The sequence below is a fragment of the Ornithorhynchus anatinus genome, chromosome X1, assembly GCF_004115215.2.
Source record: "Ornithorhynchus anatinus isolate Pmale09 chromosome X1, mOrnAna1.pri.v4, whole genome shotgun sequence".
Lineage (NCBI taxonomy): Eukaryota > Metazoa > Chordata > Mammalia > Monotremata > Ornithorhynchidae > Ornithorhynchus > Ornithorhynchus anatinus.
This window is the reverse complement of record NC_041749.1, coordinates 56162340-56184516: the sequence shown is the minus strand read 5'-3', so window position 1 is coordinate 56184516 and position 22177 is coordinate 56162340. Positions and strand designations below refer to the sequence as shown.

The window sequence follows — 22177 nt, the reverse complement described above, 5'->3', positions numbered from 1 at the left end:
GGATTGTTGAGTTTTTTAGGCTGGGTCTTAGTCTTTGGGAGCATTTGTAGGTGATGGTTTTGGGAGGTGGTGGGATGTCAGTTGAGTGGTGGGTTTGGGGATATTTGGGTTGAATGAGTGTCCACATTTCTGTAGAGAGGACTAATTTTCAGAGCAGACTTGAATGAGTGTGTGAGAGTGGGTAGGAAGTGAGGTCTTTTTGCGTTTGGTGAGTGGGTTTTCTGGGGGTTGAGGGTTCTGTACTTTTGCCTTTTTGTTTGAGAATCTCTAGTATGGCCTAGTGTTTGTAGATGGCTGGTGGGGAGGGGGTTAGTGTGGCTTGGTAGGATGAGTGAGCTCACGGGTTTGGTGAGGTGAAATGGTCATTCTCAGGTGCCTATGCAGGTGTCCCACTGGTTGCTGATGTGGTAGAGCTTCAAAGGGGTAAGTGAAGAGGTTTGGGTGTTTGGAGTCCTGGATTGGGGAGACCTTGGACACTGGTGTATCTCACGTCAGCAGTTGTAGCTATATGCCTCTGTAATTTTGTGTGCTTTTAGGCAAGGGCTTGCTGGGTGTGGTTGGACATGGCTTCTTTTTTAGGATCCAGAGACATGCATCCAGATTGGAGGAGGAAGTTTGAGTGGACTGGATCCTTTGATGGGACATGATGATGTGGAGGTGAGTGGACAGGAATTTTTGGCGGGTGGTCAGGTCAGAGGAGTGGTGTTGGGGGGTGGAGGGGGGGTCATGGGGGTAGTTGGCAGTGGAGTGGGTGGGAAGGGGTGGAGAGATGTAGTCCTAGAAGAAGAGGAAGAATGTTTGGGAGGAAAGTATGAGTGGTCTGGCTGGGCACCTTACAGGGGTAATTCTTGGGATGGATCTTTGGTCATCTAGTGTTGGTTCCAAGTGGCAGTCCCAAGGGACAGTAGAGCATCTTGGGGTTCAGAATTGTATTGTGGCTTGGTTGCAGTCATGTAGTTGATGGGTGGTAGAGTTTGTATAAGAGTGCCAAGGGTTCAGGGTTTGTCTCTTACTAAAAGATATTTTTTGGTGTTGGTGTGTGGAGAGGGGTTCCTCAGCTTGTGCATGTCAAATACCCTCTGTTGTGGAGAAGATCTAAAGGTGTGCTTCATGTACCTGGTCCTCTCTTTGTTAGGAGACTCACCCTATGGGTCAGAGTCTTGCAGATGTCTCCCTTTAAGATTGTTGTTTGAGTACTGGTTAGTGTGGGGAGTTCTCACAAGATTGTGATGAGAATGGGAACAGGAAAGGATTTCACATTTATATTTTGGGCCAGTTTTGCTCAAGGGCTGTCCTGAAATCCAGGTGCTCTGGGAGATGTGAGTGCTCAGGCCAAGTGGTTCATTGGGTGTACTTGTGATGGGTCACGTGTAATAGCTTTGTTGGGGTTGTTTGTTGGGTTGAGTATGTTTATTTTGGAGGTATCCTTGAAAGCCCCTGGAGTCTGGGTGGTGGGGGGAGAGGTGGAGAGCATGGTTTGAGTTTGATTTTGGGTAGGTTTGGACATGTGGCCTTTGAGGATTTTAACTTTGATTAGTTTGGAGCAGATTAGAGAGTGTGGGGCTGTGCCATAAAAGCCAAGATAATGAAGAATAAGTGAGGATGACAAGTCACAGTCAAGTATGTGTTTGGAAAGGGCTGAGTCCTGGGTGGAGCACTGTGTTAAGTGTTGGGGGAGATGTAGGGTGGTAAAGGTGGTTATTGTACTCAGGATTTCCTAGGCATTTTCCTTTTTGGCTGATGAGTTCACTGGTCTGTGTTATCACTCATATCACTTTGAATCCCAGAGAGGTGACAAGTGGCAGAGCTGGGATTAGAACCCTTGGTGGTGGATTTATCAGTGTAGGTTTTTAGAGATGTGGAGTAGACCTTTAATGGAGAATGCAGTGGGAGGTGTGTGTGTTTGTCTGTCTTGGTGTCCCAGGTTGGTTTAGCAGGGTTGTAGGCCTTGGGTTTGGTTGGCAGAGGGTTATTGGGTAAGTGCTCATTGGATGGAAAATCAGAGAGTCATTTCAGTTGTGTCAATATAGCCATTAGAAGCATCTCTGCCTTTCCTCAATACTTTGTGAAATAGTAGGTATGAGGATGATTTGGGTAGTATGGAATGTAGAAAGATGCTAGGCAATATCTGGATTTGAAAGGGCAAAGGTTGTCAAGTCTAGCTTGGTGAAGGATTCTTGGATTAGAAGTAGACTTTGGTTGATTAGAATGTTGTAAGGTTGTGGAGGAGGTTGAGTAATTTAGCCTTTTGGGGATGTACTCTTGGTGTCTGTACAGGGTGTTTGATGTGTGGTTGTCTGGAGAAATGGGGTTGTTTACTTAGAAGGCATGATTTGATTAGGCTCATTTTGTGGATTGAAGGGCTAGGGTGATGAATGTGGTGGATGGGGTTTTACAATAAAGTGGTGCAAAAGGAACCTTGAGGGCAGAGTGCCAAAGTGGTATAGATGGATTTCAGAATAGTTTGTGATGACTGGAAAGAGGTGACTGTTTGCATGTGAGGTGTGTGTTGGAATTAGCTCAGGGTTGTGGTATTTAATGGGGGCATTAGTCCATCAGTTTAGGGGGTTTGGGCAAAGAGTCACTTCAAGTTGGAGTTTTCTCAGATGGTGTTGGTGAAGGTATGGAGTAGATTTTGTCTGTATGTGTGTGTGTGTGGGGGGGGGTTGGTGCTGTGTGTGAATATAGTGAAAGTTTTTTAGTTTTCAAGAGTTGGTAAGGATTAGCTCAGAAGTGTATAGGAAATTCAGGCAAGGGTTTTAAGGAAAGGTTGGGGGAGGATCAGGAATGGTTTGGAAATGGACAAGGTAGGACAATGGAGTTGACAGTAGAGCAGATGTTGGTTAGTGTGTTTTGGTTTGGTGTTGATTGGGGAAGTTAGATGTGGGGAATTCTTGGAGTGTTTGTCACTGTACTCTCCCTTTTTAAGTTTGGCAAGTGAGGTTCCTGGGTGCAAAGGAGGCATTTTGGAAGGGAGCAAATGATGCTTTCTGGTGGGAAAGTTTTGGATGAAGATGGTAGCTATTCTATGGGTCTGATGCATGTTGTTTTAGATGTGGCTAGAGATATTTGGAGTCCTACTGTGTTTCCTCATGCATTCCAAGGGACCTTGGAAGGAATGTCATCTGGATGTGATAAGGGTAAATAAAAGAGGGTATTAAGTGTTTTTCTTCCAAACATGTATACGTACCTGTGGGGTTGGTGATGGGGTTGGTATTGGTCTAGTGGTGGCCACTTGTCACTAACCTAGAGGCAGGTATGTATGAGCAGAATAGTCATGTGGTGGTTTCCAATTTAAATGGGAGCTTGAATGGAAAGCCTGGGAAGTGTTTAGGCAGGCCTAGCTGATTGGGTTGAGTAATGACTGATGATGAGGTGTGGGCAGTAGAGATGCTTGTTTTGGAAATAGACGGGTGGGCATTGGCTTTTTTCTGGATGGGGGTTGCTCATGATCTTTTTGTGATGTGGAGGTTGGTAAGTGGTTGTTGATTAATCCAAAACAGGTTATAGGATGGAGATGAAGGTGTTAGAGTCTGAGGGATTGGATTTGTGATAGAATCTTTGCATGTGGATTGGGATTTGGTGGAGACCCTGAGCTGGCAGGATAGGACAGGTGGATCCATCAGGTGTGATTTTTGGATTGGAATGAGTCCATGGTCAGCTGTTTTTTTTAGGATTTGGATTTGCTCTTTAACAGGTTCTTTGGAGTTGGTGGCCTGGGCCAGACTTTAGGGCTTTGGAGACTCTAGGTTAGTGTTATTGAAAGTGTGGGGAGATGGGTCAATGTATTTGAAGTGCATTGGAGTTTGATAGGATAAGGAAATTAGACTGGTGTGGAAGTAGAAAAAAATAGGGTATGTTGGTTGTAAGAGTCTGAAGAAAATAGTGGTGAAGGAGAAATGTTTGTAAATTTGACAATAGGTGTTAGGAGGGGAAGATTATTTCTCTTTTGCAATTAAAGATCCCATTTTGAGGATAATAAGTGTTTTGAATCAGTGGATTGCAAGAGGATTGGCATGGTATGACTTTCTGGGCAGAAGCCAGAAAAGCCCCTTAGAGTTTGTGGCAAGAAAATAGGAGAGATGAAGATGTTTCTGAGCCAGTTTAGGCAGGATGGAAAAAAAAAGAGTTCGGAAGTTGGTGGTTAAAACAGTACAATCACCTTAAGGTGTCCAGAGAAGTTGTGGGTGATGGCATTATAGGGAATAGAAATACATAAAACAAAAGGCACATCAAGTGGTTTTGTTGGAATTGGGTCTTGAAGGATAGCTGCTGTTGTGACCAAGCTATTTGGTGGATGGTTCATCTCCTGTGTGTTGGAAGCTCTGGGCTTAGTTTTTTAGGTGATGAAAAATCTAGAATGGAGAAGATTTGTATTTTGTCCTTTGAGGAATTATCCACAATGTCAATGGAAATGTTTGTGGTAGAGTAGTTTTTTGATGTTTTTGGAAACTTTCCATCACAGTCTAGAACTACCAAAAATCTCTTGTATAAATGTGAGAACAACTTATTGAAAGAGTCTTTAGAGTCATGATTCAATGGTTGTTTTTGAATATTTTGGTATAGTGTTATCCTTTGGAGAAGCTCTTTTGTGGATGAGGTTGACATGTTATTTTGAAGGTAAGTTGTAGAAGGTATACTTTGCACTCATCCTAGCTTTTTCCATTCTATAAGTCAAGCCTTGATAGGAATTGAAAGTGGAGACTGTGCAAGTGCAGTAAAAGATTTTGTGGAGGATGTCCATTGAATGAGTGTCTCTTGAGGCTGTTTGAGTTTGCTTAGAGCATGGTTTTGGGAGTTGAATAGGAGAAAAGGAGAATGGAGGGGCTGCAGTTGGTGGACTGTGGATCTAAATTGGATGCAACTGGAATAGTGTGATGTGCATTAAACATAACTTCAATGAGACCATGGTGAACACTACCCATCATTAAAATGACAGTTTGGGATGTCATGACTGACTCTAAGTTCCTAAGTATTCAAATCCACAGCGTCATCCCCACAAGCGACAAACTACTTTTCCTGGCTACCCTCCATGACCACAGACCACCTCAGACCATGATGTCAATCTAAGTGGATGGAGAAGTAGTTTTTCTTTCCCATTTTTATTCTTAGGGAAAGTCTGTTTTTTAATCCCAGGAAAGCAATAGGGAAGACTTTTTAAGTAGGACGACTGTAGTCTAGACCTCAATTTAACATCTAGTATGTTGATGGGTAAGATGCCAGAAATGGAGATTTTCTAGGTCTGTGGTTTGGAATGTTTGGAAGTGTTAGTGTTTGGAATGTTAGGAAGACCCTGGCAAAATTTGTGGTTTAACTGGGGACAAATGAGAATAATCTTAACAGTTCCCAACATTTTCTTCATTTTTAACAAAGGGTGATGCATAGTTGAAATAGGAAGATGGAGCTTTGAAAATAACTGGGGGGGGGGGGTCAAGAAATATAGATATGGAGTGGTGATAGAAAGTATTGGGTAAGGAAATGGTGATGGATAGTTACAATAAGAGTTCATTCATGAATCATTGAAATCTTTTTAATTAATGTCCGGCTCGTTGACACGGAATGGAGGAAGACCAGAGGAACAGAGATGATTTTAGGTTTTTTTTAGGGCATGGGTGGGGGGTTTTAATCTTTCATTGTTCCTAACGGGTCTGTCTCTCGTCTTGCTCAGAGCTGGAGAAGGAGGCCTAGAAGATGGCAGACCATCTAGTTGTTTTTGAGGGGCTTTGGGGGAAAACACTCTTTCTACGTCTGAGCTAACAGGACAGACTCATGCTCCCCTTCTCCCCCACTCCCACCTCCTGCTCGCTCCCAAACACAGGACTCACTGCAGAGCTCTCCTCTTGTTAGGAGGCCGTAGGGTTGGGGTCTCCTGGAAGCCAAATGTCCCTGCCCCTTCCCCGTCCTGACTGAAACACATCTAGAGGGGTGGAACCTGACCTGAAGAGACCCATGGGCATGAGGGCGGGGCCAGGTTCCCTCCCCATGCCCTTTGCCCCGCTCTCTGCTTCTGTGGGTCCCACCCTTCAGGCTTCCTCAGAGTCAGCCGTCTCCTCGCTGGAGAAGGAGGGGGAGGAGATGGCAGACCAGCTAGGTTTCTGGGGCAGACACCCTTTTCCCTCTCCTCTACCCAACATGAAACGGATCCTCTGGAGAGATGAGGCGTCTAGGCAGACCACCTCACTAAGATGACTGCCACCATCTGCCCTTATTTATTCACGTCTTGAAATGAATGGCCACCTCCCCCTCGAGCCTGTAAGCTTGTTCTGGCCAGGGAAAGTGTCTGTCCCCTGGGTCCTCTGCCAAGCCTTCAGCACAGTGCTCTGCACAGAGGAGCCACTCCCTGCATCCAAGGGATTGACTGAAGGGGCAGAACTGCATCACCCGGGACACAATTCAGTTTCTGGCACGAGACCTGCCTTCTGTCCTGCCAGGCCACACTCCTAGGACCTCGATTTCAGGGAAGAATCGGCACCACGCTGCTTCTCAGAGAAAAAGAGGGGAGACACCCCAAGTTCCTCCCGGCCTTAGAAACCACAAACTTCCACCCTGAGTCCAAAGGGGTCCCTTCTCCAGAGAGTGAGGCTGGGCCAAGACCCTGCTGTCAGGGCTGTCATCCCAGCGACACTCAACCCATCTCTAGAAGTCAGGGCCCTGGATCTTCATTCATTCATTCCATAGTATTGACTGAGCACTTACTATGGGCAGAGCACTGGACTCGTCGCTTGGAATGTCACTTTCGGCAACCCATAGAGACCCTCCCTGCCCAAAGATGTGCTCACCGTCTAAACAGGGGAGGCAGGCAGCCAAGCCAAACAGAACCAAAGAAAAACAAGAATGTTGGTGGGTCTTCTTAGTCCCAGGCCAATCTGAGACAACTCGCTTCCTGCACAGAGCCTAGGCCCCTGTTGTCACATGAGTGGCCTGTGCCTCATCACTCTTCTTCCCCCCCATGATTCACACACACACACACACACACACACACACACACACACACACTTCCCTTTGGGGTTGCAATGCAATCCATTCAGTAAGAGGGAAAATCTGGGAGTTGAGTCTTCCCACAGTATAAGAGCGATGATCCTCAAAGCCGAGGAGAAGCACTGAGCAACCATTATTTTCTTAAACTGGAACAAAAATGGTGCGGGGCCAGGCCTGCAAGGCCAAGGCGGGGCCCGGGCGGGGGGGTCCCATCATGGAACGTAAGGGTTGGGGGCCAAACCTGCAAGGCTAAGTCTGGGGGGCCCAAATTGGAAGGAAAGGACGTTGGGTAAATGTGCAAGGCACCCCAGCTCCGCCACTTCTCAGCTATGTGACTGTGGGCAAGTCACTTCACTTCTCTGTGCCTCAGTTATCTCCTCTGCAAAATGGGGAGTAAAACAGTGAGCCCCACGTGGGACAATCTGATGACCCTGGATCTACCCCAGGGCTTAGAACAGTGCTTTGTACATAGTAAGCGCTCAATAAATACTCTTAAATGAATGAAAGGGTAGGCCGGGGACAAGGTTAGCCTAAGGGAAAATGTTAGGCTAGGGGAGAAGGTTACAATAGGGGAAAAGGTTTAGCCTACGGGTAAAGGTTAGGCCAGGGGAAAAGGTTAGGTCAGGGAAAAAGTATGGCCCGGGGAAAAGGTTAGGCTAGTGGAAAGGTTAAATCAGGGGAAAAGGTTAGTTCGACCAGGGGAAAACATGAGGCTAGGGGCAAAGTTTACAATAGGGGACAAGGTTTGGATAGGCGAAAAGGTTAGGCCGGGGAAGAGGGTAGGCCAGGGGAAAAGGCTAGGCCACGGGAATGTTAGCCTAGGGGAAAATGATAGGCTAGGGGAAAGGCTAGGCCAAGGGTAAAGTTAGGCTAAAGGAAAACAGGCTAGGGGAAAAGGCTCGCCTTGGGGTAAGATGAGGCTAAGGGAAAGGTTCGGCAAGGGAAAAACGTTAGGCTGGAGGAGAAGGTTACAGTAGGGGAAAGGTTTGCCTTAGGGGAAAGGTTTAGGATACGGGAAAAGGTTAGTCAAGGGAAAAGGTTACACCGGGGGAAAAATTTAGGCCAGGAGGAAAAGATAGGTCAGGGGAAAGGTTAGGCCGGGCAAAAAGGTGAGAGTGGGGGAAAAGCTTTGGCCTGGGGAAGAAGTTAGGCCAGGGGAAAAGGTTAAGCTAGGAGATAAGGTTAGGGTAGGGGAAAGGTTAGGCTAAAGGAAAACGTTAGGCTAGGAGAAAAAGGCTTGGCTAGGGAAAAGATTAGGCTAAGGGAAAGGTTAGGCAAGGGGAAAACATTAGGCTACGGGACAAGGTTACAGTAGGGGAAAACGTTTGCCAAGGGGAAAGGTTTAGGTGATGGGAAAAGGTATAGGCTGTGGGAAAAGGTTAAGGCCAGAGGAAAAGGTTAAGGCCTGGGGAAAAGGTTAGGCCAAGGGAAGAGGTTAGGCCAGGGGAAGAGGTTTGGCCAGGGGAAGAGGTTTGGCCAGGGGAAGAGGTTTGGCCAGGGGAAGAGGTTTGGCCAGGGGGACAGGTTTGGCCAGGGGGACAGGTTTGGCCAGGGGAAGAGGTTAGGCCAGGGGAACAGGTTAAGCTAGGAGATAAGGTTAGGATAGGGGAAAGGTCAGCCTATGATAAAAGGCTACGCTAGGGAAAAAGGGTAGGCTATGGGTAAAGGATGGGGCAGGGGAAAATTGTGAGCCAGGGGAAAGATTATGCTATCAGAAAAGGTTAAGGAAAGGGAAAATGCTAGCCAAAAGGAAAAGGCAAGTCTTGGGGAAAAGCTTAGGATAGAGGAATAGGCTAAGCCACAGGAAAAGCATAGGCCAGTGGAAAAAGTCATGCTAGGGGAAAAAGGTTAGGCTACGAGAAACAATTAAGCCAGAGAAAAGGTTAGACCAGGGGAAAAGGCTAGATAATAATAATAATAATGTTGGTATTAAGCGCTTACTTTGTGCTGAGCACTGTTCTAAGCGCTGGGGTAGACACAGGGGAATCAGGTTGTCCCACGTGGGGCTCACAGTCTTAATCCTCATTTTACAGATGAGGTAACTGAGGTAACGAGAAGTTAAGTGACTTGCCCAAAGTCACACAGCTGACAAGCGGCCGAGCCGGAATTCGAACCCATGACCTCTGACTCCAAAGCCCGTGCTCTTTCCACTGAGCCATGCTAGATAAGGGGAGAGGATAGGCCAGGGGAAAAGGTTAGTTCGGGGAAAAGGTTAGTTCAGGAAAAAAGCGTGGCCAGGGGAACTGGTTCAGCCGGGGAAAAGTTTCAGCCGGGAAACCGGTTCGGGGAGGGGGAACAAGGTCCTGGCTGGGGGAACAAGGTCCTGGCTGGGGGAACAAGGTCCGGGCCGGGGGAACAGGGTAGGGGCCGGGGAATCGGTTAGGCCAGGGGAATTGGTTAAGCTAGGTGAAAAGGTTAGGCCAGGTGAAAAGGTTAGGTCAAGGGAAAAGGTTAGGCCAAGGGAAAAGGTTACACAGGGGAAAAGGTTAGATCAGGGGAAAAGGTTAGACCAGGGGAAAAGGTTAGGCAAAGGGAAAACATTAGGCTAAGAGAGAAGGTTACAGTAAGGAAAAAGGTTTGGCTAGGGGAAAAGTTTAGGCCAAGGGAAAAGGTTAGGCAAGTGGACGCATTAGGCTAGGGGAGAAGGTTACGGTAGGGGAAAAGGTTAGTCTAGGGCACAGGTTTAGGCCAGGGGAACAGGTTGGGCCGGGGGAACAGGTTGGGCCAGGGGAAAAGGCCAGGCCAGGGGAAAAGGCCGGGCAAGGGGACAAGGCTTGGCTAGGGGAAAGATTAGGGTAAGGGAAAGGTTACAGTGGGGGAAAAGGTTACTGTAGGGGAAAAAATTTGGCTAGGTGAAAAGGATAGGCCAGGGGAAAAGTAGAGGCCAGAGGAAATGGTTAGACTGGGAGAAAAGTTAAGGCTAGGAGAAAAGGTTAGGCCTAGGGAAAAGTTTCAGCGAGGGGAAAAGTTTCCGCGAGGGGAAATGGTTCGGGCAGGGGAAACGGTTCGGCCAGGGGAAAACAGACTAGGGGCCAAGATTACAGTAGGGGAAAAGGTTTGGCTAGGGGAAAAGGTTAGGATAGGGGAAAAGATTAGACCAGGGGAAGAGGTTTGGCCTGGGGGAAAGATTTGGCCTAGGGAACAGGTTTGGTCTGGGGAACAGGTTTAGGCCAGGGGAAAACACGCTAGGGGCGAGGGTTACAGTATGGGAAAAGGTTTGGCATGGGGAAGAGTTTAGGCAAAAAGGTTAAGTCAAGGACAATCATTACGCTAAGGGCAAAGGTTACAGTAAGGGGAAATGTTTGGCTAGGGGAAAGGTTTAGGCCCGGGGAAAAGGCAAGTGGAAGCATTAGGTTAGCGGAAAAGGTTAGTCTAGGGCACGGGTTAGGTCAGAGAAAAGGTTATGCCAGGGGAACAGTTTCGGCCAGGGGAACAGGTTCAGCCAGGGGAACAGGTTCGGCCAGGGGAAAAGGTTCGGCCAGGGGAAAAGGTTCGGCCAGGGGAAAAGGTTTGGCTAGGCAAATAGGATAGGCCAGGGGAAAAGGTTAGACGGGGAGAAAAGCTAAGGCTAGGGGAAAAGTTTTGGCCTGGGGAAAAGGTTAGGCTAGGCAAATTTCTAGCATGAAAGGATTTGTCCAGGGAAACACAAATTCCAAACAGCTCTCCAGGGGGTCTCATCCCTGGTCTGACCTCTGCTCCACCTTTCTTTCCTGTCTGAGTTCCCTTCTCACAGCCCCCACATCTGACCTGTTGACACTGGACCCCAGGAGTAGTCAGAGCAGTCAGGCCCTGTAAAGCAGAAAACCATCACTCTCCCCACCTGCAAAGCCCTCCTAAAATCACATCTCCTCCAAGACATCTTCCCCAACTAAGCCCTCATTTCTGCTATTTGACACAGAATGGAGTGAGATAAGAGGAAAAGAGCTGATTTTAGTTTTATTTTGGGCAAGTGTGTTGTGTTTTAATGTTTCATTGCTCCTAACGTGTCTGTCTCTAGTCTTTCTCAGAGCTGGAGAAGGAGGCCTAGAAGATTGCAGACAACCTAGTTTTTTTTTTGAGGGGCTTGGGGGGCAAACACTGTTTCTATGTCTGAGCCAACAGGACAGACTCATGCTCCCCTTCTCCCCCACTCCCACCTCCTGCTCGCTCCAAAACACAGGACTCACTGCAGAGCTCTCCTCTGAGTAGGAGGCAGTATCATTTGGGTCTAATGGAAGCCAAATGATAATGGTAGTATTTGTTAAGCCCTTACTATGTGCAAAGCACTGTTCTTAGCACTGGGGGTATACAAGGTGGTCAGGTTGTCCCAGGCGGGGCTCACAGTTTTAATCCCCATTTTACAGATGAGGGAACTGAGGCACAGAGAAGTGAAGTGACTTGCCCAAAGTCACACAGCTGGCAAGTGGCGGATCTGGGATTAATGTCACTCCACCTTCCCCAGTTCTGTCTGAAACACATCTGGATTTGTGGAACCTGACCTTAAGAGACCCATGTGGATTAGTGCGGAACCAGGTTCCCTCCCGCTGCCCTTTGCCCTGCCCTCTGCTTCTGTGGGTCAAACCCTTCAGGCTTCCACAGATTCTGCCATTTCCTAGCTGGAGAAGGAGGGGTAGGAGATTGCAGACAACATAGGTTTCTTGGGCAGACACCATTTTCCCTCTCCTCCACCAAACATTAAACCTAACATCTGGAGAGATGAGGCGTATAGGCAGACCACCTCACTAAGGTGACTGCAACCATCTGCCCTTATTTATTTACGTATTTAAATTAACATCCGCCTCCCCCTCTAGACTGTAAGCTTGTTATGGGCAGGGAATGTGTCTGTCCTATGGGTACTCTCCCAAGCACTTAGTACAGTGCTCACCACACAGGAGGCACTCCATCCATCCAATTGATTGACTAAAGGTGCAGAACTGCACGCACACTGGATACAATTCAGTTTCTGGTCCAATACCTGCCTTCTGTCCTCCCAGTCCACACCACTATGACCTCAATTTCAGGCAGGAATCTGCACCACTCTGCTTCTCAGAGAGAAATAGGGGAGACACCCTGAGCTGCTCCTGATATTAGAAACCACAAACTTCCACCATGAGTCCAAAAGGGTCTCTTCTCCGGAGAGTGAGGCTGTGCCATGACCCTGCAGTCGGGACTGTAGTCCCAGAGAGACTTGATCCATCTATAGAATTAAGGGCCCTGGATCTTCATTCATTCAGTCAATAGTATTTACTGAGCACTTACTATGGGCAGAGCACTGGACTCATCGCTTGGAATGTAAAATTCAGCAACCGACAGAGACAATCCCTGCCCATTGACATGCTCACAGTCTAAACAGGGGAGAGAGGCAGCAAAGCAAAACAGAACATAACAAAAACAAAAATGTTGGTGGGTCTTCTCAGTCCCAGGCAAATCCAACAGAACTAGCTTCCTGTACAGAGCCCAGGCCCCTGTTCTCCCATGAGTGGCATCAGCCTCAACACTCTTCTTCTCCCCATTATTCACATACACACCCACACACACATACACACACAAACCTTTCTCTTTGGGGTAGCAATGCAGTCCATTCAGTAAGAGGGAAAATCTGGGAGTCGTCTGCCCACAGTGTAAGAGAGATGATCCTCAAGGCCGAGGAGAAGCACTGAGGAACAATTTTGTTCCTAAACTGGGAATAAAATGGTTCGGGGCCAGGCCCGCAAGGCAAAAGTGGAGGGTCCCATAATAGAACAATAAGGATTTGAGGCCAAACCTGCAAGGCAAAAAGTCTGGGAGGCCCAAACTGGAGGGAAAAGGATTTGGGGTAAACCTGCAAAGCATAGGCTGGGGGCGGGGGGAGAGATGGGGGGGATATTGGAAGGAAAAGGGTTTGGGGACAAACCTGCAAGTCATAGGATGGGGAGCAAAATTGGAACAAAAAGAGTTCGGGGACATACCTGCAAGGCAAAGGCTAGGTAGGGGCATATCTGGAAGACAAAAGCAGGGGGCCCCCAAACTGGAACGAAAAAGGTTCAGGGCCAAACCTGTAAGAGAAGGTGTGGGGGGCCCAAACTGGAATGCAAAGTGTTTGGGGCCAAACCTACAAGGCAAACAAAGGATGTGGGGCCCAAACTGGAACCAAAAGGGTTTGAAGCCAAACTGGTAATGCAAAGTCTGCGGGGCACAAACTAGAACAAAAAGGGTTCGGGGCCAGGCCTGCAACTCAAAGGATGGGTGGGGAAATCTGGAAGGCAAAGGTGGGGGGCCCAAACTGGAAAGAAATGGGTTCGGGCCAATCCTTCAAGGGTAGGGGGCCCAAAACCTAATGAAAAGCGTTCAGGACCAAACCAGCAAGGCAAGAGCAGGTGGGCTCAAACTGGAACGAAAAAGAGTTCGGGGACAAACCTGCAAGGCATAGGCTTAGGAGCCCACAAGGAAAAGAAAAGTGTTCGTGGCCAAATCTGCTAAGCAAAGGATGCAGGGCCCAAACTGGAACCAATAAGGGTTGAAGCCAAACCTGCAATGCAAAGGCTGCGGTGCCCAAACTGAAACAAAAAGGGTTCGGGGCCAGGCCTGCAAAGCAAAGGCTGGGTGGGGAAATCTGGAAGGCAATGGCTGTGGGACCAAAACTGGAACGAAATGTGTTCGAGGCCAATCCTATAAGGCAAAGGCTGCAGTGCCCAAACCTGAATGGAGAAGGTTCGGGGCCAAACCTGCAAGGTAAACTCTAGGGGGCTCAAACTGGAATCAAAAGCATTCGGGCAAACCTGCAAGGCAAACTTAACGGGGGCCAAACTGGTACCAAAATGGTTCGGAGCCAAACCTGTAAAGCAAAGGCTGCGGGTACCAAACTGAAACCAAAGGTTTTCGGGGCCAAACCTGCAAGGCAAACGCTGCCTGGCCCAAACTGGAACGAGAAGGGATCGGAGTCTAACCTGCAAAGTAAATGCTGCGGCACCCAAACTGAAACGAAATAGGTTTGGGGCCAATCCTGCAAGGCAAACTCTGCGGGGGGACACACTGAAACAAAAAGGGTTGGGGGTCATACCTGCAAGGAAAAGGTTGTGGGGCCCAAACTGGAACAAAAAGGATTAGTGGCCAAACCTACAAGGCAAAGGCTGAGGGGTCCAAACAGGAACTAAAACGGCTCGGGGACAAACCTGCAAGACAAAGGCTTGGGGGGCACACTTGCAATATTAAGGATTCAGGGCCAAACCTGCAAGACAAAAGCTGCACGGCCCAAACTGGAATGAAAAGGGTTTGGGGCCAAATCTGCAAGGCAAAGGCTGTGGGGTCCAAACTGGAACCAAAGAGGGTCAGGGCCAAACCTGCAAGGCAGAGGCTGTGGGGCCCTAACTGGAACCAAAAGGGTTTGGGGACAAACCCGCAAAGCAAATGCTGGGGGGCAAACCTGCAGGGCAATGACTGTGGGGCCCAAACTGGAATGAAAAGGGTTCAGGGCCAAACCTGCAAGGCAAACTCTAGGGCACCCAAACTAGAACTAAAAGGGTTCGGGGACAAAGCTCCAAGGCCAAGACTGCCTGGCCCAAACAGGAACGAGAAGGGTTTGGGGGCAAACCTGCAAGGCAAATGCTGAGGGCACAAAACTGGAACAAAAAGGGTTCACGGACAAACCTGAAAGGCAAACTCTAGGGGTCCCAAACTAGAAACCAAAGCTTTTGGGGCCAAACCTGCAAGACAAACACTGCGGGGCCTAAATTGGAACCAAAAGGGCTTGGGGACAAACCTGCAGGGCCCAACCTGTACAAAAAGGGTTCTGGGACAAACTTGCCAAGCAAAGCCTGCTGGGCCGAAACCTGAATGAAAAATCTCGGGGCCAAACATGCGAGGCAAACTCTGGAGTGGCCAAACAGGTACCAAAAGTGTTCGGGGCTAAACCTGCAAGGCAAAGGCTGTGGGGCCCAAACTGGAACAAAAATGGTTTGGGGCCAAACCTGCAAGACAAGGGCTTTGGGGCCCAAACTGGAACGAAAAGGGTTCGAGGCCAAAACTGCATGCAAAAAAACCAGGGGGGCCCAAGCAGGAAAAAAAAGGGTTCGAGGCCAAACCTGCAAGGCAAAGACTGATGAGCCCGAACTACAGTGCAAAGTGTTCTGGGCCAAACCTTCCAGGCAAGAGCAGTGGGACCCAAAATGGAATGAAAAGGGTTTGAGCCCAAACCTGCAATGCAAAGGCTGGGGGTGCAATCATTTAAAGCAAAGGCTGCGGGGCCCAAACAAAGAAAAAGGGTTAGGGGCCAAACCTGCTAGGGAAAGGCTGCGGGGTCCAAACTGGAACAAAAAGCGTTCAGGGCCAAACCTGAAAGGCAAGAGCTGCGGGGCCCAAACTGGAACGAAAAGGGTTTGGGGAAAAACATGCAAGGCAAATGCTGCGGGGCCCAAACTGGAAAGAAAAGGGTTCAGGGCCAACCCTGCAAGGCAAGAGTTGGTGGCCGAAACTGTAATGAAAAGTGTCCATGGCCAAACATGTAAGGGAAAGGCTGCGGGGCCAAACTCTAATGAAATGGGCTTGGGCCAAAACTTCCAGGCAAGAGTGGGGGAGCCCAAACTGGAAGGAAAAGAGTTCGGGGCCAAACCTGCAAGGCAAAGGCTATGGAGCCCAACCTGTAAAAAAAAGAATTTGGGGCCAAACCTGCAAGGCAAAGGCTCCTGGGCTCAAACTGGAACGAAAAGGGTTCAGGGCCAAACTTGCCAAGCAAAAGTGAGGGGCTCCAAACTGGATCCAAATTGTTTCGGGCCCAACCTGCAAGTCAAAGGCTGCTGGACACAAACTGGAATGAAAAGGGTTCGGGGCCAAACTTGCAAAGCAAAAGCAGATGGCCCCAACCTGGAACAAAAAGGGTTCAAGGAAAAACCTGCAAGGCAAAGGCTGCGGGACCCAAACTGGAACAAAAGGTGTTCAGGGCCAAACCTGCAAAGCAAAAATGGAAAAAGCCCTGCACAGTCAATATTCTCGGACCGCCGGAGAACCCAAGTGGTCCGTCATGACCTAATCCATTCTTTTGGCACTTTTTCCCTCATCTCCCCTGTGAACACAGGCAATGGTTTGTCAGAAAGGAGGACCCAAATAACTTGAATGGTTTTAGGGTGCACTAGGTAGCGGTTTCTACCATGGCCACTCAGAGCCAACCAAGTCCAGACAAGTCCTTGGAGGAGCTTCCCGTTTGTCCCAGATAGGACCCAGCACTCAACTTAGCTCTCCGGGCCCCCTCTGAAGACATGGATAAGAAAATGCCCATCCGAAGGGGGAGACTGATGTTTCTCTACTGGTCCTGATTTGTGCACATCTGGAATGGTGAATCCTACCCCTAAAATACAGTTGGATTAGTTACAGAACTTTAAGTCCATCCTGCACGTAGCAAAGAGTAGCTATTAAGTACAATCCAAGGAGACATGATCCCCACCTTTCAGGAAAGGACAATCTAGCAGGGGAAACAGGCATTTGTCATTCTAGAACTGCTTCCTACTGGCAATTTTAATGTTTAAATGCCTAGCAGGTAAGGATTAGTGAATGCCCAAGTCTTTAAGCAATGAGAGCAATCAAGTGCCAGTTTCGGGGGTGAAACAGAGTGGAGAGATGAAGGGTTAATCATGCACAGCCTCCTGGAGAAGGTGTCATGTCAGTTTCCTCAATGAGGAATGGCAATAATCTGCCACATGAGAAGGTTGGGGAGGAGTTTGAGGGTCAAAGGAAGAGTAAGCAAGAGAATAGTGAGAGATGAGAGAGAGGCATGATGAGTAGCTCACCTCCAGTGTGAAGTGTGTGGGCTGAGAAGTAGGGGAGAAAGGCTAGGTAGTGGGTATTTACATCTGTATCTGTGAGACTATCTGTGGGCTAAAGGAATGGGGATAGTATGAGAATAGAAGAGAATCCAACCTTGGGAGGGCACCCAAAGGAAGTGTCAGAGGAAGAACAAGCAAAAAAGACCAGAGGAGGAAAGCCAGGAGAGGACTCAGGTGGGGAAATTGATGAGAGTATATAGTGTTCACCGGTGCATAGGGTGGTCCACAGGGTGAAACACTGCTGCAAAGTCGAGAAAAAACATGACAGAGGAGGAGGACGAGGAGTCTTAGGTAGTAGTAATAGTACTGATTCAAAACTCCCTAAATGCAGAGCATGTTATTAAGCACTGGCAGTTGCCTCAGTGACAAGAAGGGAGTTGGGGGCACTGAGGGTTTAAGGCAGGAGTTAAAAGTCTAGAACAGATGGTGAAGGCAATAAGCATGGGAGTTACTGAGGGAGGGGAATCATTGTTGCCGAGCAGTGAACAGGCAAAGTCAAATTCCTGCTCACGGGCTATGAGATTTTTGAGGTGGCCCTAGTGACTAGATTCCCCTCAAGAGCACGATGCGCAGTGAGTGGTCTGATGGTGCTCCAGCAAGTTGAGAAGAAAACGGGTGGTGATGCAAACAATGCAGCTTCTCCAAAATTAAGTGTTCACAAGTGTCCTCCACCGCCCCTCCGAGTCAACCTATTGTTCAACAGGCCTGGGAGAACCACCACAGATGATGTTGCTTCTCCAGTGTTCCCAACCTGCCATTGGATCCCCACACTCCCAGGCTGGGAGAGGCCTGGACTTATAGAGCAAGAAGTTTCCAGTTCAATGGCAGACAAAAAGGGGAGTGCTAAGTCCTGCAGTATCCAGGACCAAAACTTTCTATACTCCCTATGAAGACTCAGATTGGAGGCTACAGGATTCCAGAAAAGAATGGGGTGGACAGACATAAACACACACACACACACAAAAACACAGCCAGTCCCCTGGGAGCAACATGTATGAGATAGAGAAAGGTCCCTTCTCTAGGAAATAGAGATGTGCAAGGAAGGTTCAGTGAGTACTGTTCACTACTGTGCTATACCCTGTGCTTCACACTGGTCCCCTGTGTACCCCAGAGACCCTTCCCCTCCAACTATCTGGTTTGTAGGGCTGGTATTCCCGATTCCAGAGGTACCCAGCGCATTTGTATATGGGACAGAAAAATCAGTTTCTAGTACAGTGCCTGCATTTTCAGTTGCCCAATCTGTATACTTGACTGTCAATGCAACTTATCCACTGTGCCTCACTGTGATGCTTACCACTAATATCCATTTCCAAAAATCCTCATAACTCAATTTCTCAGCAGATGATGAGATAGACAGTGACCAGCCCTGCCTTACTCCTGACAAAGCACCACCTATCTGGCTTCCCCAGAAGCCTATATCAGACACAGAAGAGTTCCTTTCTTTGGCACCTGAGGATGTGCAGGTTGATTGGGAAGGCAGGATTTTGACTCTATAGAATTAAGGGGCCCGGGTCTTCAGTCCCACAGTCAAGCCAAACAGAACCAGCACCTTCCACAGAGCCCCAGACCCATTTTCCAAAACCAGCTTCTGTCAACAATGGTATCCTCTTCGTCATGGTTCTGACTTCCCACCCAGATAAGGCCGCCCCCACCCATCCATCATTCATTCATTTAATCATATTTATTGAGCGTTTACTGTGTGCAGAGCACTGTACTAAGCACTTGGAATGTACAATTCGGCAACAGAGAGAGACAATCCCTGCCCAAAAATAGATTCACAGTCGAAGCGGGGGAGACAGACAACAAAACAAAACAAGTAGTCAGGTATCAGTGTCCACCCACCACCTAAAACTCAGCAAGTCCAAGACTGAGCTCCTTATCTTCCCTTCCAAACCCTGTCCTCTCCCTGACTTCCCCGTCACTGTGGACAGCACAACCATCCTTCCCGTCTCACAGGCCTGCAACCTTGGTGTCATCCTTGACTCTGCTCTCTCATTCACCCCACACATCCAATCTGTCACCAAAACCTGCTGGTCTCACCTTCACAACGTCGCCAAGATCCACTCTTTCCTCTCCATCCAAACTGCTACCTTGCTAGTACAAGCTCTCATAATATCCTGACTGGATTATTGCATCGGCTTCCTCTCTGATCTCCCATTCTGTCTCTCCTCATACTCTCTGATCTCCCATTTGCTGTCCCCGCTCCAGTCTATTCTTCATTCTGCTGCCTGGATTATCTATCTACAGGAATGCTCTAGGCATGTCTCTCCCCTCCTCAAAAACCTTCAGCAGTTCCCCATCAACCTTTGCATGAAACAGAAACTCCTCATCCGTGGCTTCAAAGCTCTCCATCACCTGGCCTCCTCCTACCTCACCTCCCTTCTCTCCTTCTACAGCCCACCGATACACTCCGCTCCTCTGCCACTAACCTCCTAACGATGCCTTGTTCTTGTCTGTTCCCCTGTCGACCCCTGGCCCACGTCCTACCACTGATCTGGATTGCCCATCCTCCTCACATCTGCCAAACTAAGTCTCTTCCCCTCTTCAAAGCCCTACTGAAAGCTCACCTCCTCCAGGCGGCTCCCCAGACTGAGCCCTCTGTTTCCCTCTGTCCCTCCTCCCCTCTCCTATTCCCCCTTCCCCTCTCCACAAAACTTGTGCATATTTGTATATATTATTTATTACTCTATTTTATTAATGATGAATTTATATCTATGATTCTATTTATCTTGATGGTATTGATGCCTGACTACTTGTTTTTTCTGTCCCCCTATTTAGACTGTAAGCCCATTGCTGGGCAGGGATTGTCTCTATCTGTTCCTGAATTGTACATTCCAAGCACTGCACATAGTAAGCGCTCAATAAATACTATTGAATGAATGAATCATTAATAAAATAGAGTAATAAATAATATATACAAATATGCACAAGTGCTGTGGGGAGAGGAAGGGGGAAGAGCAGAGGGCGGGAGAAGGGGGAATGGGGAGGGGAGGAGGGGCAGAGGGAAAAGGAGGGCTCAGTCGCATAAGGCCTCCTGGAGAAGGTGAGCACTCTGTAGGGCTTTGAAGAGTGGAAGAGAGTTAGTTTGGTGGATGTGAGGAGGGAGGACATTCCAGGTCAGAGGTAGGATGTGGGCCAGAGGTCGATGGCGGGACAGACGAGAATGAAGCACCGTGAGGAGGTTAGCGGCAGAGGAGCGGAGTGTACGGGGTAGGCTGTAGAAGGAGAGAAGGGAGGTGAGGTAGGAGGGGTCCAGGTGATGGAGAGCTCTGAAGCCGAGAGTGAGGAGTTTGATTCATGCGAAGGCATTCACTAACACACACAACGCCCACACACCCACACCACTGCAACACCTTCCCTTTGAAGTAGCAGCACCTTCCCATGGCTCCATCTCAATGGCTGGACATGTGTGAAAACTGACTAGACTGTCCAAGCTACGAAGGGATGATCCTCAAGATCAGGGAAGTGCACTGTACTGCCTTTGTACAGCAATTAATAGCTAGTCAGAGTCTCCCCTCTGCCATCAACCCCAACCTATGCACTGCCAGACTTTGAGGCTGAGGGACATCCTGCTAGGTCTTAGAGCTGTCTAGACAAGGAACTAGGAAAAGACTCACTGGCGAGGCCTTCTCTGGCAACACAGGATCCTGGGGCATCTGTCCAAAGGAGGTGGGGTACTACTGGAGCTTTGCCGCTGGTCATGCCGATGCACATTTGAAACCTTGGCAGGGACGCCTGGCTTAGTGATCCTGAAGATAAGCATTTCTCAGAGTGCCCTATATCTAAAGCTGATGACCACAATTAAATCGCCAGACACTCATGTCTCCAAGAGGATCAGTCGTCTCGAAGCTGGAGAGAAAAGGGTATGGTTTGACTTTTTTTTTAAAGAAACAAAAAACATGAGGCATTAAGTTTTCCCTCCTCCAAATGACCTTACCACCAGGAGTTGTGAAGTCTACAGACCTAAACAATCAGTCACAATTAAGTTGAAGAGAAAACTCTGCCCTACTAATACTTAACCACCCCCTCCAAATCTGTTAGCCCAAGAGGTGCTTGTAGTCCCAGGACTGGAGGTTCAATCCAAACTGAACAAAGTTCAGTTTGGGGTACAATGCTGGCACTCCATGCACCCAGTCCACACCTTTGACAACTCAATCTCACTACTCTGCTTTTCAGAAAGGAATGGAGTAGATACACTGATCATCTTCCTGCCTGACTCTGGACACTAAACTCCCAGAAGCCTCCACTGCCAGGCCAAGACAGGTCCCTTTTCCAGGGCCTGAGAATGTGTAGGTTGACCCTGCAGACAGGACTGTGCATGCAGGGAGGTTTAACCCAGGTATAGAATTAAGGGCCCTAGCCCTTCTCAGTCCCACAGTCAAGTCAGACAGAACCAGTTCCCTGCACAGAGCCCCAGACCCTGTTTCCAGAATCAGCCTCCAAACCTAGAGTGGCAGCCTTGTCTTAACTATCCTTCCGCAAAGGCTTAGCCCCTTTACACATGCACACACACACACATACACACACACACTCACACAAATCATTCCCTTTGTGGTGGCAACACAGTCCACAGTTCAATCTCTAACTGGTGGGGCAAGTCTGGGGATTGACTTGACTGTGCCCACGCTGCAGGGGGATGGTCCTCAAGGCCAGGACAATGCATTCAACAGCACCTGTTTGGACAGAAATAGCTGGTCAGAGTCTACCCTTGGTCCTACTACCCCAAGATGAGCACCGCAGGGCTTCTGTGTCTGAGTCACCCAGCAGGGGTGTGGGCAAAAACTTGGGACTCGCCACCAAAAACTCCTCCGGGTGTCTCAAGGAGGAACCTGGAGCATTCCCCTCATGGAGGTTGACTGTTACTGGAGCTTCTCCCACCCATCCTGGCTGAAACCCATATGGGGTTGAGGAAACTGGCCCTGGAAGACACACGTGGATTAGTGAGACTAAGGGGCTGTGTTCCTGCCCTCTGAAGTCCTCATCTGTTACTGAACACCTCAGCCTACAGGAACATCATTTCTCACAGCTACAGACAGAGGGATAAGGAGTGACAGACAACCTTGTTTTTTGGGTAGATTTTTTTTGGGGGAGGGAGGGGTGGTCACAAATACTGACCACCACAGTTTAAGCTGACAGAGCATGGTCTTGGGATTAAGAGGACATGAGTTCTATTCCCAGCCCTGCCACTTGTCTGCTGGGTGACCTTGGTCAAGCCACTGAACTGCTCTGTGCCTCAGTTACCTCATCTATCAAATGGGGATTAAGACTATGAGCCCAATGTGGGAGAAATTGATGACTTTGTATCTACCCCCAGCACATAGAACAGTGTTTGGAACATAGAAAGCACTTAAATACCATAATTATCGTTATTATTACAATACTTTACCCTATTAGTACTTGGCGGCCCCCTCCTCAGAACCCCAGCA

General features: G+C 48.6%; 1 pseudogene; it reads right to left on the bottom strand.

Moving 5' to 3' along the window:
* Nucleotides 1-368: 368 nt before the first annotated feature.
* LOC100088047 overlaps nucleotides 369-22177 on the bottom strand; it is a 59666-nt pseudogene continuing 37857 nt past the window's right edge.